Source organism: Motacilla alba, chromosome 1A (assembly GCF_015832195.1).
Source record: "Motacilla alba alba isolate MOTALB_02 chromosome 1A, Motacilla_alba_V1.0_pri, whole genome shotgun sequence".
NCBI lineage: Eukaryota > Metazoa > Chordata > Aves > Passeriformes > Motacillidae > Motacilla > Motacilla alba.
In genome coordinates, this window is record NC_052031.1 from 27,334,285 (window position 1) to 27,353,606 (window position 19,322).

A 19,322-nucleotide genomic window follows, 5' to 3' on the forward strand; every position below is an offset into this window, starting at 1 on the left:
AAACATTTTTTGGTTACCTCTAAGACTGATGTCTCAGTAACAGAGAATCAAGTTGATCTTTCCTGACTCCCAGTGACTGCATCAGAGTTTCTCCAGCTAAGCAACACCTTTAAGTGTTATTGGTTTTACACATTTTATGTTTATGTTTTCTGAGCAGTCCTGCTTGTAAAAAAATAAGTCAAACATTTCCTCTTTGGCTCTAATAAAAATGACATTAAGTGATGAAATACACTGAAGTACATCCAGTCTCTGAATCTGAAATGTAATTCACAATATGTCAGTTGCTGCAGTTACTATCCATACAGGTTACTTTAAAATAACTCTATAAACATATCCAGAGCTATAATGACATACACAACAAAGGAAAACTGTTTACAAATTCACACAAATTCAATATGTTTTGCTTCTAAGTGTTTGAAGTACCATTCATGTTCTTTTTGCAGAAAATAATTTCTCCATTTATTCTTGATATCCTTTACAACTGTATTCCAGATTCATATATTCTCAGATATTAAGAAATACAGTTCAACTAATGACAAAACATTCAATATTTTCCACTAATATACTTCCAGACACTGTTTAATGCTGCTAAAACCTGTTCTAAGCTTTGTCCAAGATCATGACTTGTAGGTCTTTAGACATTGACACCCTTCTGAACATGGATCTCATTGTCTTTGTGGAGACAGTAGAAAGCATTTATAGAAGTCTCTGTGAGGTGCAGGGTCTGGATTGTTTGAAATGGGAGAGATTGGTAAAATAAGGATGAGAAAATTGATTCCAAGATATCCCTACCTTAAGGAGCTGTCAAGAACAGCTTGTGTACTTTCTAGGTATCTCTGTGTTTTGTGGGAGAAGGTTTTTTCTTTATAAAGTGTTGTGGTGAGCTAGGAAAATTTATTTTGCATCTTCTTCTCTCTCAGAAGATGCACAAGACTTTTCCCAGCCTAACTGTTCAGTGCCTTTTCTCCTAAAATATTTTAAGGCTTTTCAAAACAAGAGAAGCAGAAAAAAACCCTGCAGTTGTTTGGGGCTGAAATTTGGGGCTGAAATTGAATTATAGGATAGTGATTTTGATAAATCAGTAATCAGCAGAGATTCTCTTACTGGTCCAGACACAGGCAAGAAATATTTGGAAAGTTGAATATATGTGTTTAATGAGATCTTTCATTATTACTTAGGAGAAAATATGGGCAAGCTTCAGGCACACATTTTCTAAACTGGACAATTATCAATTGCTCCTACTGCTCTTTAATAGCACAAACAGAAGTGTGTTCATGGAAAGATGCCACTATTTGCATGTTAAAAGGACTACTGGAATAAAATGAGCTGTTCTCTACACTTCATTAATTTCTCAATAAAATGGGAAGTACAGTCTTTGAATGGCTGGTTGATTCAAAAGAGCATGCAATTATTTTAAAAAATAAGAGTCCATAGAGAGAATGTAGCAGCACAATCTAACCAAACAGGACAATGTGCTGTTGATTTTTGACCTTCTAATGTTCCAGGTTGTCAGAAATTTTTGAAGTGACCTTTTACGCAGCAATATATTTGCCATTTTTTGTGTCAGCCTCTGATTTTCCTTACCGTGTGAGTCACACAACTGCTGCTAATGTAAACTTTTCACCTGAGCAATTGATTTATGTATGTGCCTGCAAACACACACAGAGTAGCAATGCTTTGCCAGTATTGAGAGAATGAGAAGTGTATTGTGTTACAGATTACAAGTCTCTGCTCCTCCTCATCATTCAAACCCACCTTTGAAAAATATTTTGCATTCTAGACAAAAATAGAAAACATTCTATAAAGTTCAAAAACAAGACACTAATATTTCCCTACTATGTTTTTAATGTACTTAGAAGACATGCGTTTCCTTTTCAAATTGAATAAAATCTTATGGTAAATGTACAGTTGTCTCTAGAAATGTGTATTATTTACCTTGACTTCTTCACTATACAAATAAAAATTTCAGCCTTTCAATTTCTGGCTTCTAAAGATTTTTCAATCATTAATAAACTGCTTTCAGAGGCCTATCACATTAATTCTTTGAGGGAAAAGAGATTGGAAGGGTATGGGATAAAGAATTTAAATTAGGCCTCTGACAGATTTGCAGAGGCAATTTAAAACCAAATTGTGAGGCTCCAGCTTCACATGTCCTCTCCTGTGAGAGGTATTCAATCCAACTGAACTAGGCTGAAAGTATTCCAAATTCATGGAAGATCTTATTTTGCTATGTAAGAGCCTAGAGTCTTCCCCTAACCCCTTCTCTATGTAAACTTCCCTTCTCCACAGAGGTTTAGCTGCTTGAGACCAAAGGTTCAAAGCCCAAACTGATATGATTCAGTTGAATAACTTTGGCTTGGACTGATGAGGAATTTGCAAAGTTGTGAGATGTTGTTCCAGAAAGATCACTGGAGTCATGCAAGGTCAGAACTGTACAATTATAAAAAAAAGTCACATCAGAGATAAGTTCATTTTCATTCCTCGTGCCCATGTTTTACTGGCATTATCCAGGAAAAAATAAGATCCTTTCAGAGGTGGTTGCCAAGTAAGAAATCCTGTAAAGGCTGTGTTAATTCCAAATTTAGACTGCAAGGATGTGATGAACTGCTATCCATGAATATGTAAACTGCTGCACAACCTCTCCTTGCCTGCTCGGCTGTATGCACCAAGATCTTGGTGTTTTTATTCTGTAAATATGGTCCTTTTTGGAAAACAACACCTATTCCTCAAATCCTATTTATACTTCATGAAAATATGTTTACTGAGGAAGACGTTTGCTGCAAAGAAGAAGAATGGGACTGGTGGACTGCTCAGTGCTGCCCCAAGACTCAAGACAGAACACATAGTGGAATCACAAAGGAATTCTGGATTTCTGAGTCCACAGTGATAGAGGTGAGAGACAGAAGAGCTGAGGAAAACAAAACTGTCCCCATCCTAGATGGCAAAACTGGGAAAGCAGGTCTCTTCAGTCAACTAATCTGGCTGTGGCAGAAATCAGAGCCTTGGGGCAGGGTTAGGGGAGGGGGAAGGTGGGGGGGTGGGAATAGAGAGGGATGTGCCAGGACCTGAATATAACTGAAAGGATTGGGGGAAACTGAGGCAAAAGGTCAGAATAAATCAAGGAATATTTTACATTTGGTTGAAGAAATATTGAATTCCTGGTTAGAGAGATCATGGATGTGCTAACATCCAGCCAATGCTGGGCTTCCATACATGGGTCAAACTTAATGATCCCTTAATCCTTTCAAAAGCTTTTTCTATATATCTGAGACAAAATGGAAAGGTCTATCCAGACAGTGTTTGTTCCTGCTATAAATGTCTCAATGATGGAGGCTGAGAGCACCTCTGTTTCACACAAACACAAGAATTCACCAAATACAACACCAGCAACTAAACATAAAAAGCCAAGGTAACCCAGGCACTATACATTAACTATTTTCTGCTAAAAATTTTATATTCCAATTTTTAGCTCTAAAAAATCTTCACATCTGTCTGGCATAAATTCTACAGAAAGAGAAAAGCAACATGAAAGACTCATTATAACAACACCTGTAACTCTCGAAGAGGGTTCATGAGTCAAGGACAGTGTCACAGGACAGTGTATATTATATGACACTGGAACTGAAGCTAGAAAAAGTTATGAATAACAGTTATATAAAAAGGCCAGAGAATTTGATTTCAATTATGCATTGTTGCTAGCTGTGCTGAGAGACGTGTTTGTGCATATGCCACTGGACAAAGTGAAAAATACAGAAGTCCCAATGGGTGGTTTAAATATATGTCCCCTTCCACAGAAAAGTTACAGGAAGACTTCAGTCAGTTAGTTATTTAGTTAGTTAGCTAGTTAGTTCTAGACAAAATCTGGATCAGTGCTCCACAAGCCATTTCTGATGGGAGGTGAATATTCAAGTTGTTCCTAAAAATATCAGTTTCTACATTTTCTTGCATTTATCATATTCTATTCCAGAAGGTTTTCCAGATGTCTGCTATAAATCTCACTTGCTACAAATGAAACCCTTTACTTTCACAGCTGGATTTTCACTTTTACCACACAGCTCTTTTCTACAAGTTGAAACTTGAGCCACCAGTGTCTTCTCTCTAAATTAGAACTTCTTCAGTCTGTCATGTAGGGCAGACCAGTGTTGCTTCTTCTTGTCTTTTCCATTCTCTCTCAGTGGCTTATTTCTTGCTTAGAGCACAACACCAAAATCTGTACAAAATATTCTTAGTGAAGCCTTATCTGTCAGTAGTGCCTCGAGCAGAAAGGCTCCTTGACACATTGACAGTACCTCTGTGCCTGTTTACCACACTGTAACACTCTTCAGTCATGATCAGTTTGGATCTGTTTTAATCTCCAGACCTGCTTTTACAGAATTTTTTTGCCCAGATGTGTAATTCTTCTGTTTCACTATTGGACTTGGTTATTCCTACATGTGGGTAAATCCTGGTATTTCTCCTTGATAAAATACTTTTTTCTTCCTCGTGCAGATCTGAAGTTCCTTCCAGTCAGATGCCAGCTTAGATTTAAGAAGCAATGTTTTCTTCCTGGTGTGTGTATGTATTTTTTTTTTTTTGCCTATATATGTAATAGTGTGTATCAGTTAAGGGCTCATTTATCTTAATTATGTATAGAATTACAATGTTTAATGTATTACCTAGGAATCTAATCAAGCACTCTGACTGTCACAACGGAAAACCCAACTGAAAAGTAGTTACATGTACATCGTGCATCACTGCCTAATCCAGAAAAAATTAAATGAACTGTTTGTATGAGTAAGGACTACCTAAACAAGGATTCTGTCAAATGAGGACTTTGATTTGGGTATCTTTTAATTTCAAATTCCTCAAAATCTTTCATCCTTATTTTAGAGAGCAGAGGCAAGATACTACATACATTACTGATTTACAATACTACTTTCCCAAGATTATTTCATTTTATTTGGGATTAAACCATCCATGCATTTCAAACCACAGGAGTTTACAAAGTATCAGAATGTTTCAGCTGTAATGAAGGTAAGAAAAATTATATGTGTTTATGGGTTATCATTAATTTGTAAATTATCCAGGAGCTGGCTCTGAACATGCATATTGAAAGAATAGAATAATTTTTTATCATGGATCTGCTGTACCTGTAAGGAATTTTTTCTCCTCAGCTACAGGCCTAGCAGGCATTTCCAGATAAGAACTCCTTGCAATATTTACAAATTAGAACATGACTAATTGAAAGTGTTTGGACGTGACTATTCATTGGAGAAATGGTATAGAACTTATTCAATCATCAGCAGTGAAATATAAGTATATTTCCTTCATGTGCTGCATAAATATTTGATTAACCACTGTGCAAAACATTAGTAAAGCATCTGCTCAGCATGAGACTGAAACCTGCTTGACACCAGTAAACAGAAGGAATAAACTCTGCCTGGTGGGAAATGCTCAAAAATTTCAGTCTTTGATATTCTGATCTATTGAGTTGAAAAGAATGATGAAATAAGTATTTAGGATGATGGAACTGAAAAAAGGTGTAGGCACCACAGTCACACGTTAAGGCGATGTGTGAAGTCTGGTGTTTGGTCGCAGTATTGTTACTCTGAAATTCACATCTCCTTGTCAAGTTCCCGAATCATCCCAAAGTTTACCTGAAAAACCCAATTTAAACAACTCAACAAAACAAATCAAAACAAAACTCTACAACAAAAGAAACAAATAAACAAAACCAGCCCTATATTGTTTGTAGAGGAGATATGGGTAGTCTCTATTAACATGTACTGTTGATAAAGGCCTTTAAGTGGCCATGGTATTTCTTAAAGTATGGGTTGCTTCTCTTACTTACCCATACTTTAAGTATGGGTAATTTTATAGGTACATAGGGGGAAAAGTTGTCAAACCTTTGACCATTTCTAATACTGAAGTAAAAGCTTCATTTTTGGGGTAAAAAAGTGCAAAGTGACTCCAGGTTTTTCAGTTTAATTTCCAGAAATAAGAAACATTAAGGTTAGTTTGGAAAAATATGCTTCACTGTTATCTGTGGAAAAAAAAACTGAAATGGAAAAAACCAGCAAAGTTATCTCTGAGAGACTTTCCAATATTTCCAGAATAAAGATTCTGAGAGATGGCGTGGCTCCAGAAAATTGTGACGGTCTGAAAAAACAAAGCAATACTGTGAGCACATTGGCATTTCCTGCTGATCATTGTCACAGCTTTGAGAGTCCTGTTATCTCCATGCTGTTCCACTATAAACCCAGAAGGACCCAAAATATTTGTCAAAATGGAGCTCCTGAACTTGGAAACACAGGACAACAGAGGGGAGCAATTTTTCTGCTAAAAGCAATTCTTTAAGAAGTACACAGCATTCAAATGATTGCTATTAGGATTTTGGTGATTAATAGATATGGCAAGATTATGGCACTATGTATGTGCCAGTGGGACATCCCATTATTGAGACATTCTTTCTTGTTGCACTCTAACTCAAATCAATGTGCAAAGCTCATATAAAATACATCTTGAAATGTTCCTTCTCCCTATATTAAAAGGAAAATTTAAAGAAAGCCAATTTCGCCTAATGCTAACTCAGTTCTTTGTCATATGAAATTTCACCTCTTCATGAAACTGGCAAAGTAAAAGCTCATAATTTTTTCCTTATTTGTCCTTTTTCTGAGCTATATTCACTTAATTATCTAATGGAGCACAATCCAATTGAATGCAGTGTTTAATATATTTTGTTACATTGCCAAAAATATCAAATATATGGAATTAAACCAGTTGAATTACCTCATTTGTTTTAAGAAGAGGTTATATGTTTGAATATGGTATTCTGTTTAATTTATTACACTGAATTCTTTACTCATCAATTAAATCACAGTAAAAGCAGAAATGAGAATCAAAGGGTGGAAGAAGACAACATTATCTTCCCAAGGTTTTTCTGCAGTGTTTATAGAGTGCCGAAAGAGCTGAGAATGAGGAATTAGGGCTGAAGCAAGGAGACTCTCCTTTCTGATTTTTGCTCAAACAAAGCACGATTATTTGGTAATCCTATTCCAATTGTGTTTTGTGTTTATTAGCCCAAGTGGTCCTAGTGTATTTGCTTAATGCAGGATTGCACATCTAACTTGATGTCATATTGATAAATACTAAAATACCTAGGATAGTAAAAATTTAAAGACTTTTAGACTATGTTCAGCTATGAAATCTCTCTTTATATTTATGTGATATATTAAATAAGAAGTGGTTTTCTACAGCTTCTAGCCCATTAAAAGCTCATGAGAACAATGTATGATATAATTAAAGACCCAAAAATATTTTGAAAACCTCTGTTTTGCAGTCAGCACCTAAGAAACACTGTAATAGAGATTCTGTACCATAGACTTCTTGACTGGATGTCTCAGTTTCCACAAAACATTACCAAGTGTGACATATTCAAACACTTGCTGACAGACACACCCAGGGGTGTACGTGCACACACCTGCTCTGAGAAAGGTGAATCTGAGAATATTCTGTTATTGTATTTGGCATAATAAAATAGATGGTCTTGCACTGTTTAGCCAGTAATATCTCCACTTCTCAGCCACATTAAGTTTGTCTCAAGCATTGTGTCATATCTTCACATGTTCCCCCAGGGAACAGTAAACTGAAGAAAAGTAACAAAAGAGAAACCTAAGTGTCCTGTCTGTCTTGTTTTATTTAATATTTTACAAATAATATAATCTTTACTACTCATAAAGATCCTGAGCACTTGCCTAATTTTCTTTTCCAGTGTATTATATTGTGATATCAAACAAAAGAAATCTTCAAAAAGGAAGTAAAGCAAGCATAATGTCAAGAAATCTTATGTCCAGAATAAAAGCTAGCTTTAACTACTGCAAAATGAAACATAAATTAGAAACTACACAGATACAACTTAGTAGAAAAAACATAGACATGACTTGTGAACAAAACTGTATTAAGATGAGGGTATTTTAAAAGCAATATTTTGAAGAAATTAAGGTGTGGTGTTTTTAAATGCAATAATTTCCTAATCTATTTTGAAATCCTATTTTCTACTAAAATGTTTAGATTTTGTCCCCCAAAATACATTTGTAAATACCTCTCATATATATATAGTTCAAACATTCTGCCTTTTATTTCAAAATTAAAAGGAAAAACTTACCCTATAATTTTAATTTTAAAAAATTCTGAATTTTAAGTAGCTTATCTGGTACATAAATCCATGTGGTCTTTTTGGTAGTATTTTGGCAGCATAATTGAATTTGCTGAGTTATTCAATCACTTTTATACTTTCTTGTTTTTAATTCGACTCATGTATTTTATTTGTTTTTTCTTTCAGTACATGATTTTCTGTGTCTTCCACTCATTTCAAATCTCCCTGACCATGTTCTCACTTATGACAGTCTCTTTCCCCTTTCTGTACAATAGCAAAAAAACACTGACATTCAGGTTTCTAAAGCTGGCAAATTTAGGTTCCACATCAGAGAGTATAAGCACCACTGTACCATAGGCACCAATGTTGCAAGTCTGGGAAATGTGAGTTGGCATGTAAAAGAGGCTGCAACCAAAAATGTGGCAAAATGCTTATGGGAACCTGAATAGCTGATCAAAGCATAAATGGGTTTTATGGTAGCAGATAAGCATTGTTGGAAAACTGCCTGTGTTTTTCCATGGGTTTCCCTGCCTTCATCATCCCTCCCTCCCCTCCCCAGGTTCTCACTGCTTATGTGGCTGAGGGTTTCTGGTCCACTGCTCAACAGGCTCTGTCTACTCTCCTTTATCTTCCACTGTTATCTATTGCTATGACTGTGCAATGCACCCAGCAGAGTTTCTGCAATTGCTTTCCTGAGAAAGCTTCTCTTCGTTTTTAGCCTTTGAAACTCTCATTTCACTAATTTTCATTCCTAGCACCTCAGGTGGTCTTGATGTAACTTTCCCACCTGCTTGCACATCATTCCCCACACTCTAATATCACCTCACTTTGCCATGTTATTTTACCTATATGGCAGAATTACAGCTGACTTCAGTGCCTGGATTTCTCCTTTCCTTTGCTACTTGCTTTAATCCATGTAATAGCAATACTAAAAGGAAAAAAAATTATCATAATTCAAAAAACTTTACAGATGTATTGGAAAGCACATAAATGAATAAACAACATTCAGTCTACCTCAAATACATTCCTCCTCAACAGATAAAATAATAAATTCCCCTATTATGAAACTCCTTAATGTAGACATATTTAATATTACATTTTGCAATTATAGGTCTTCTATAATACTTACAGAAGCAGATGAACAATCAACCCTCAATTAAAATCTGGAAAGTACAGCACCTGTAAAAATATTACCAGGAAGCGCAACATTGTACAGATGCACAAAACAGAGCTCAAAGTCGATATTTTTTGTGTGTGCACTATAAAAAGTACTGTATTTAATGATTCAGTCCTCTGCTGTGTGGAGTGCCTCCTGCGGGGTGCCAAGTGCCTTCAACTCTTAAGTCTATCTCTCTCCAGAAGCATTGGAAAATTGAGCTATAAAGCAGTAAGGTACTTCTTTATAAAATAATGCTCTCCATTTGACTTGAAAAGAAATCTTTCACAGAAGGAATGAAAGCTACCGCTGAGACCTTCTTGACAGAAAAGCAAGTTGATTCAAGTCACCAGTTCTTATGTTTTTGCGATAACAATTCATCAAATCTTGGTGATCAAAAATGATGGAAAAGGAAATAAGAGGCAAAAATACATGGCAGCTAAATGGAGCTTTAAGCCAACCCCAGACTTTGTGAAGTTTGACAAGATGCAAAAGTTTGAGGTTTCAAAGTTCTTAAAAATATATTTCTTTATATACTGAGAGGTGCTCTTTCTATAAAGTCAATTTTATGGAAGACCATTTCTTTTCTTGGTCTTCAGGTAACATTCCATGGTGATCTATCATTCCCAATTTGATCTTTCATGTCATGTTATGTTATCTTTCAAATTACAAAATAGAAAGAGTTGAACAGGAAATAACAGGGAGAACTTCAAGCAAAAACCTTCCGGCACGTTAGGGACTGGGTCTCTGACACAGTGAAGGCACTTGCCACTCACCTCCTGGTAGCCCCTACTCTGTCATGCCATTGACTCTCCAAAGAATTGGAAAACAAGGTCTGATCCAAGACAAAAGTTATACTGATGTCCACCACCACCACCACATCAACTCTGTGTGCAGGAGACTGGAACAGAGGAGAAAGGGGATAAGCAGAGAGAATGCACTGCTTAGGACAGTCCAATGTGTCCAAAGTCCTACACACCACAGTGCCCTTTAGGGCATTTTATATACACACATTTTTTCACAGACATCAAAATCCTAGCTGCAAATCCTTACTCCTCAAAGTTGAGCCATTTATTTTTCTTCTTACATGACATCTCCACCCAAACACTTGTAATCCAGAGAGTAGAGAAGGAGCAGCATTTCATCAAGAAACTTGAAAAACAATTCCCAGAATCCCAAAAAAAGAAGAAACTTCCCAGTGTACTTTGAAAGTGACAGTCTCTTGCTGAAAATGCCTGTCTTTGAAAAGTATGGAAAGTGAAAAGCTCAACTAATGCATAAACACTGCTTTGTTCTGGGATAATTTGTTTTGCTGGATCTAGCTGTGTTCGACTTCTGGAAATTCTTATCTTATTTGATTACTTTCTGACCTGTAAAATATTACTTTCTTTGTTTCTTTGTCATGCATAGTATTTTTTCCAATTTTTTTCTCTTTTTTTCTCTCTCTCTCTTTCTTTTTTTTTTTTTTTTTTTTTTCTCTGTGTGTGTGTGTGTGTGTGTATGTGTATGGCTTAATCCTAGCATAATTTTAACATGAATAAGCATGAGAATGTTTCTGTGGAATTTACATCACCGTCCTACTCAGGTCTGGGTGTAGGTTCCAGATAATATTGTGTCTTCAGCTTCACAGGCATTTGGAAAATTAGGACAGTTCAAAATTTCCCACTACTCCAAGGGATATTTAGTGTCAATTACATAAAAATTATTTCAATCAATTGTGAATGCATTGCATATAAGAATTGAGTTATAGATTTCAGCTACTTTGAGGTAGACCATCCTTAATTATCCACTGTGATTTTTAATGTAATCAATTTCTTCTTATCAAGGATATCATTTAAATCTCTAGCATAACCCAGGGTGGAGATCTTACAAGACGATTTTGATGGATGGTAGGATTCAAGTCAGAAGGCACAACACAAAGAGAGAATTTAGTTAGGCACAGCTCTATTCCAATTATTTTTTTAAAAAAAGAAAAAATATTACTATAACTGACAGGGACCTTATTCTGCATAAAAATAAGATCTACAGGACGTTTTTTCATAATTTCTGTTTTTGTCTTCTTCCTATTCATGTCGGCATTAGAAAAACTTTATTGAATACGACATCTCATTTATAAGTATTCTCTTTTTCCAGATACTTTTGGCCAACATACTATATTCTGTACTAAACTTCAGTCAGTTGTCTAGATCTGGTTTTCTGGTATATATCCTTTTCTAAATGGTCACTACCACACTTTTAGTCCCAGCAAGAGCCTGAAAATTTTGAAAAACTAATGGCATGTTAAGCAGTTGACTAAAATTTCTTTGTGGAAAATGTGATTCGTATTTTAACAAACCATATTTAAAACATATATATAGTTTTGGAAAAGAAGATGAATACGATGCTGAACGTTTTTAATTCTCACTGAGAGGAAGGCACAAGGGGATCCCTTGGCAACTTACATTAGGTTTCAGGCTATGGTTTCGTATCTGGAGTGGGTAGTGGATGTGGGCATTATTTAAATGGAAACTTCCTATTGGCACACCAAATTTGCAACTAGTTTCTTAGAAAGTACACATAGTGGAGATTAACTGTTTTAAGACCATCAATCTTTATTCCACAAGAAATCACAATTAAATAATAGGTCACTTAAAATAGGTCACTGGGACAACTCATAATAAAAGAATTTTAATATACGATTGGCTGAGATAGCTAAATATTTCAAATTCAGAAAATATATTATCCAAAGCTGCTTTCTTCAGAAGTACTTTGAGTATGTTTACCTTGATAAATTATAAAATAGCCTAAATTAGGGTTGAAAATAACAAACCCATTTTCATATAAGAAGATTCATATATTGAAGATAAATCATTCCTAATGATTTTCTAATATATGTCACTTCTATTTTTCTAATAAGGAAAAGCAACATATTAATATATGCTAAAATTTTGATTTGCATTTGCAATTAGCATGAGAAAGTAGTATGTAATATACCATGATTGTCTAAGGACTTATAGATCAAAAAACATTCTAGAAAAAATTGTTGAGTGTTGCCAACTACTAACTGAATAAATAATCCATAATCCAAGGAATTTGCAGAATTTAAGTCTCAAAGAGAAGGGATTATGAACAAAACATAGTGCATAAAACTAAATGTTTGAGGATTCTATTTCTTTCTCTTTTAACCAAATCCAGATCTTGTGTATTTCTCTGCATTCAAACAAAAATTCTGATTATAAAAGGAGAAATTTTAGAAAGGGATTTGAAAGATACAAAAAAAAGGAAGTAATAATCAGAAGCCAAAATATGCTTGTAGGTATTCCACATTTTATTGATAGCCAACCTGCCTCCGTAGAAGGAATTACTAGGATTGTTCAGGCTAAGATGATGGAAAGAAGGTATGATAGAGATCAATAAAATCACTGTCCCTTTCATTTCTGGCCCAGGGTCTTTCTGCGCCGCACATCACAGAAGGTTCAGAGACAATTCTGTGGGGCAAAGATCTCTCTTTGCCATTTGATCTCCACTGAGCATGTCCTGCTGGCCATGTCAGTGACTGGAGGCTGCATTGACCATCTGACCACTATGTGTCAGATGAGGGCATATTTTGTGAGATTTAAAGCATTCTACAGATGCTTATTTAAAGACATAGGAGCACCAGTATATTGTGTATTAAAAATCACAGCAGGAATATAACCTCCAAGTTATGAATCTCAGCTGTGGAGGAATAGCATGGGAAGGGAGGCAATGTATCATATAACTAATTCTTCATCTGTAGTGAATCCTTCAATAAAAAGCTTTTACTCTTTTCCTCAGGTCCCTTAGCATTTTATGTACAATCTTCTTTATTACCAGTACATCTATGAATTTAAAATGTCTAGTTTTCCTCTGAAGAATCTGTGAAGAATAAATATGAATAAATCGTACTTACTAAAAATCATCATCATGTCCTATCCATACCCATCTGGTGTATAGATGCATATACCCTCATGGTGGCTGGACACAATAACTTATTTGGTATATTAAAAACCGTAGTCCATACCAAAACAGTCTACTCCTACCCAGAAAGAACAGATGGCTGTAAGGAGTTATGACTGGTCACACACTGCTTTGTGTGACATTAACCAATAAGATTGGTATTCCTCATAATGACTAAGATGCTTCCAAATTTGCTTGCTCATCACCATCTGCCAGGTTGAGGGTTGACCAAGTAAGTGCAAAACAATAAGAAATTTAGTGCAGCTTTTCTTATAAGTCCAGTTACAGGTACATACAATATCTATATCTATTGCCTCATGTAGGCAACAAATCCAACAAATCACCACTGATCATCATTGGTGAAGTTTCCCTCCTTAAATCAAACCATTTTTTTCTGATATCTCTTCTTTTTAATTGGTTCAAGAAAGATGATTTTTGGGATCATGAAAGGCTCTCTAATGCCCTGGGTCACCAGTTCAAACTATCAGGGAAAATATATGTGAACAGCTGGTATTTCAGTGTTATTATGTGACCCCTTTCTTTCCCAAGCATGGTTAAGATTTTTTTTAGAAAATTAATCAATGAAGTGTGGCGCAGTAGAATACGTAGAGAAATCTCTCATGTCAAAATCTGTTTTGAAGCGACAGTTAAAGTGCATTGTCTTCTTATATCAGATAATAATACAACACCTCATAGAATATTTTGCAAATGGAGCTAAAAAAAAAGTGGTTTTTTTTCCCAAACCAGGCAGGCATTCTTCTTATTCAGAGCTTTAGAATTCCTTGAAAGTGGGTGTTGTAGAAAAGAGGGAAAAAAAAAAATAAACAGAAGAAATCACAGAGATGTTAATTTCAAATGTATGTAATTTTCTTTTTCAAACATCTGGCTTTAATTTCCAACTCCACAAAGTGCTTTAGTCTTGAAATCAGCATGACTTGTAGGACAATGAGAGCAAAATAAATATGAAAATAATGTGCTCCTAGAAATGACTGCACGGTATAATAGATTTCAGTGTTTAGGAATTTATCTCAATATTCAGACAAAATTTTCTTACCCTTCTTTTCATCCTGTTACTCTGATCAAGAATTCAACTTATATAACTACAGATGATCTTGTACATAACAAAATTACTCAGCTCTGAAAAATGTTTCCCAGATTTTTTGCCTCCAGGAAGAAGTAATGGATGGTCAAGCTTTTTTAAAGATTATAATTATTAGTAATTTTTTTGTTCATTATTAGTCATTAGTTTGCAGGTGTGAAATGTCATCTTTTTCTGCACAAGAATTTTACATTTAAGAGGTTTTCTTCAATTGCATTAGTTACCTTTGGCAGCATTTTTAACGAATTGCATTTTTGGTGGAGAAAAAAAAGGGTGAAAATATTAGAAGGAAATACTTGAATGGGCCCATGCTGTTAATAAATTATTAATCAGAAGCTGATGGAGCAACTTTCTGATATAAATCTCCACAACGGGGCTTCTGTTCCATAAAGAGTAACTTTGTCTTTTATTACTTTGGGCCTACCAATGTCATGATACTGTCCCTACAGTTAGGATAAATCTGTTCTAATGAAGATGGTGAAGTGTTAAGCAAAAAGCTCTTTTTGTTCAAAAATATTGCTCATTTTCCTTATTAGCTATTGTCAGTATTCATGGTGTTGCAAGAAATCAACACTGACAGCAGTTATGATCAACATCCGACATCTGGTCAAGTTTTTTTTCATCATTTTTAAGGCTCAGTTGAAAAGCTGAGCAACCAAATGTGCCAATTTTTGGCATAGCTGAAACTTATAGCAGAACTCCCATGCTCATCTCCACCCTCTGACAAGCCTCCTCTTAGGTCATAGGTCTACCCCATTACTTCCTAATTTTGAATGTCTAGTATTATATTCTTGTCAGTATGCCCTAGACTAATGGGGATATGCTGCATTTTCCTTTATTTTTTCCTTTTTTTTTTTTTTTTTTTTTTGTTAAGAGCAAACTGAATATACTTGCTTTTTGTGAGAACCAGGGTCTACTTTAGATTTATGCATTCTACAACCCTGAAAATATTTTCATATTACACTGAAATCAAGCATTAATTACTGAGTCATTTCAAAAAGGAAAATCTCTATTTCCTCTATTTCCAAACTTCATCCCATTTCCTATACATTCACTTTATATTAAGACCATGATCATACATTAGTTTATGCCTGCAGCCCTCATGAATATGAAAAAATAATGCCCAGCTATTACCATTAAGGTGTTGCCATTGCAGAATATTTTTGCTGACAAAGGTAAAATATTTTGTAATGCCACTGAATAAATTCTGCTTTACCATAGTAGCAGGTGTCTTTGATCAATTATCTAAATGAGCTGGCATTTTGTTCCACTGCCTTATGGCTGATCCTTAAATTTTGTGGGATTGAAACATTTGTTTACACAATAATTGTACACTGGAGAAATTCTGCTCTATGCTTTTATAGAACTCCTTAGAATTGAAACACTTTATAAATAATATTATTACTGGATCATAAAACTCTATAACTTCAGGCATTTAAATTCCTAATTGTATGCCAAAACGTCATGATAAGGCTTAAGGTAACTGAAGTCCATGGGGATGTAAATTTCCAACATTAAATTTCCTTAGGTGCATAGAGACCTCCTGGTTACTTCTAAATCTGTTTCAGACAGGTCTGGTTTGAGTACTTTGACAAGTACACTAAGTACTTGTCTGCAGAGCTTAAGCAAAACATCCACCAAGAACATCCTGCAGATTAGATCACAGAGAGAACAAAATTAAACAACTGAGAAAGATGCCTTAACAGCCTTTCAGCTAACAAGTAAACAGTGTTTTCAGAGTACAGAATATATTTTTTTTCCTGTCTCATTCTGTGATTTTATGATATTTCATTGAGAAATGCAAAATAGTAAGAACTTGTAGCTTGTAGCTAGTAATATGATAAAAATTCGGGAATTCCCATTTTACTTTTTCTTCTGAAGCATTCCACTTACATGGTGTAATTAAATATTGACTCAGCCAAAGACCATAGGAAAATGATTATATAACTGGTCAATTTACATGCAGAAGTGAAGAGAAACATGGATTTTCCTTTCCAATACAAATTAATAAAACATTAGTGAAGGAAGGAACTGAAACCCTGATTCTCTCCTCAAGAATGAATACTCTAGTAAGTGCAATTACATCAATCTGTTTGGAAGATATATATTTTCTTAGGCAAAGTGGAACGATACCAAGCAGGCAGACTGAGGGTCCCTCAGCTCATCTACCTGATGATTAAAAGACCCCTCTGGGAGTGGCTTCCAATCTCCATGGAGGGATGAAACATTTAGCAGGAGTCTCCCTGGGCTGAAAGGAATTTAATTACAAATTTGTGCTTAGAAGTTCAGTCTTAAAGGTGGGCTGCTACTTAAACTGTAGGGAAGTAAATTATTTATTTCCCTTTCCTCAGTACTCTAAATTATCTTAAACAATCCTTTAGTCAACATGCTTGATTTTGTGAACTTGACAGAGGGCTATGAATCCCTGCTTTCAGTTCAAAATAAAATTTGATTTCTAGACTTAGACATAAAAGATTTGCACACTCACACAGCCAGTAAACGATCAGGTACTCATCATCCACACTGATGATTCTTCAGTTACTGTCCTTATGTCAAGGCTGTCTTTCATTTTGCTCTCTCCATGAAAGATGAAAGTAACACAGATGTGAAAGTCTAGGCAGAATTCTTCATATTTAAGGAAAAAAGATCGAGATCCCAATCCATGTTTATTTGACTTTGAATGGTTCTAAGCAATTTCCCTCTAACACAGAATGTGTTGATATATTTTCAGTGGTATGAAACTGAAATCCACTTAAAATTATCTTTACAGGATAAGTGGGTGAGAAAAAGAGAATGTAGTGCCAGTGTTTTCTTAAATATCATACTAAATTTATAGTACACCACATTCTTTCATCTAAAAAGGAAACCACTGTTTCTTGATTCTTGCATAAATAAACTGTTAGGAAAGTTCTTCCATTTCCTATATATTTCATTGGTTTGACAAAAAGATAACCTGTTCACTTTTGATAGCCAGGCAAAAGGCATGCTTTTTTTTTCTTGTTTTTAATATACAAATGAATTTCCTTCTGTCTCTAAAACACCTCTTTAGATTGCCTAGGACACAAGTCTGCAGCCCCTGAAGCAGTCTGCTTCATTGGTCCGAAGAGTCATGGGTTTAACAGCAAAGTTTTTAACTTTTGTTTCCTTGCTTTTCTTAATTCATTCTGAGCTTCAAAAATATCTTCATAAGATTGAATCAAATATACCTATTATTGTAAAATAACAGCCCTGAGTTGCTTAGTGTGAGAGACTGGGTATTATATTGAATCAATGAGTATAGTAGTTACTTTCACCCAAAAAAATAATGGCCATGAAGTCATAGAAATCTGTGGGAACCCAGAACATCCCTCTGGGTGCCCTGGATGGCCAGAGCCGCTGGCAGGGGGCTCTGAGACCCTGGCATGCAGCCAAAGACACACGTGGGGTTTTGATCTTAGCCCATGGAGCAAATTACCAACTCTGTATGAAGAATTACAAGCCACACACACAAGTTAGGTAGTATAGTAGACATAATCACGAAGTGAAAGGAAGGATTTTTGAGTGCTGTACAGGGGGGTTTTAAGCCTTGTACGCAGGGGTCCAAGTTTTGTACATGGGGGTCAGGAGATCTAAGATGGAGGGATCTGGGTGTGCCCTGTCCTCTTTCTTTCTTCTTCCTAGCCTCCATGTCTTTGGTGATGTTGGCACTCACAGATTGGTTTAGAGTAGAAAGTCACCATTCAATATAGATAGTAGGTATTGGGGAAAAAGTATAAACATGTAGTACGTAATATATGATATAAAAGATGGCACCAGCCCCCTGGGAGGGCAGTGTGCCTTTGTCTGAGCTGCTGAACGGGCCACAGCAGTTCAGGGAAAAGAATCTTGTAGATAACCAACAATAAACAACCTTGAGAACAGACAACAGAGGGCTACTGAGTCTTTCTTTGAAGGCACGGGTTGGAGGAGGGACTTTTCCATCTTTTGGGGTCACCCTAATCCGGGGCTGGAAACCCAACAGAAATGAATATATAGGTTTATTGCAAATAGTAAGCTTGGGATGGAGAAAAAACCAAGGAACAGCTATTTTCAAAATATTATTGTACTTTGCCTTTCTATCCCCCCACCTGCTCCATCTGCAAGCCCACCTTTCCCCCAGTGACAAGCACATTGCACAACATAAAGTTTATATTTCAGCAATGAACTTTTGGAAAGTACAAAACTCTTGGAGATCCCAAGGCTTTTAAAATATTTAGCTTTGTTCCCTTGTACCATATTATTTTTAAAACCAGTTATAAAAATGTCAGTGTTTCTAAATAAGCAATGATTTTAATACAATTTGTATTTAAGTAATAAAGAATTCTGCTCTAAAGAAGAAATATTCTGGAGGTTAAAGATTTCTTTTGAGTGAACTTGTCAGTTTGCTTAATTTTGGATTTAAAGGCAATAATCCAAGGTACATTAGAGCTGCTGTACTTCAAGATTAGGGTCACACTAAAATTAGCCGAAAGTCTTTGAGGCAAAGGAAAATACTAACCAAAAATATTTTGAAATAGTGGCAATGGTGCATATTTCTAAAATTGTTATTTCACATCTTGAATAATTAAGGACTAAGAGGCTGACAAAGGTAAAAAAATCAAAGGGAAAAGTAAATGAGAGTATGAATACAAATAAATTGAGAGCATGGTGAAGACTAGGACCCAAAACTGTAATTGAACGCATGACTACAACAAATCAATTTTATTTGAAATACAAAGAATAGTGCTCAAAGAAGAAATACACTGTACCTAGACTTTGTCAATTCTCCTGATACAATTTTTATGATCTGGTATAAGTCTGAGCATTCTTCTTCTGCTCAGCTTCTGAACCTTTAAGTCTGCACTGAAATTGCATGTTGGTGTAAGAGAGATGGGATACTGGATGAAGGCCATTATTTGGGTGAAATTGAATATAGCACCCGTACCAGTCGTAATCAGAATAAGTCTGACTACCTTATT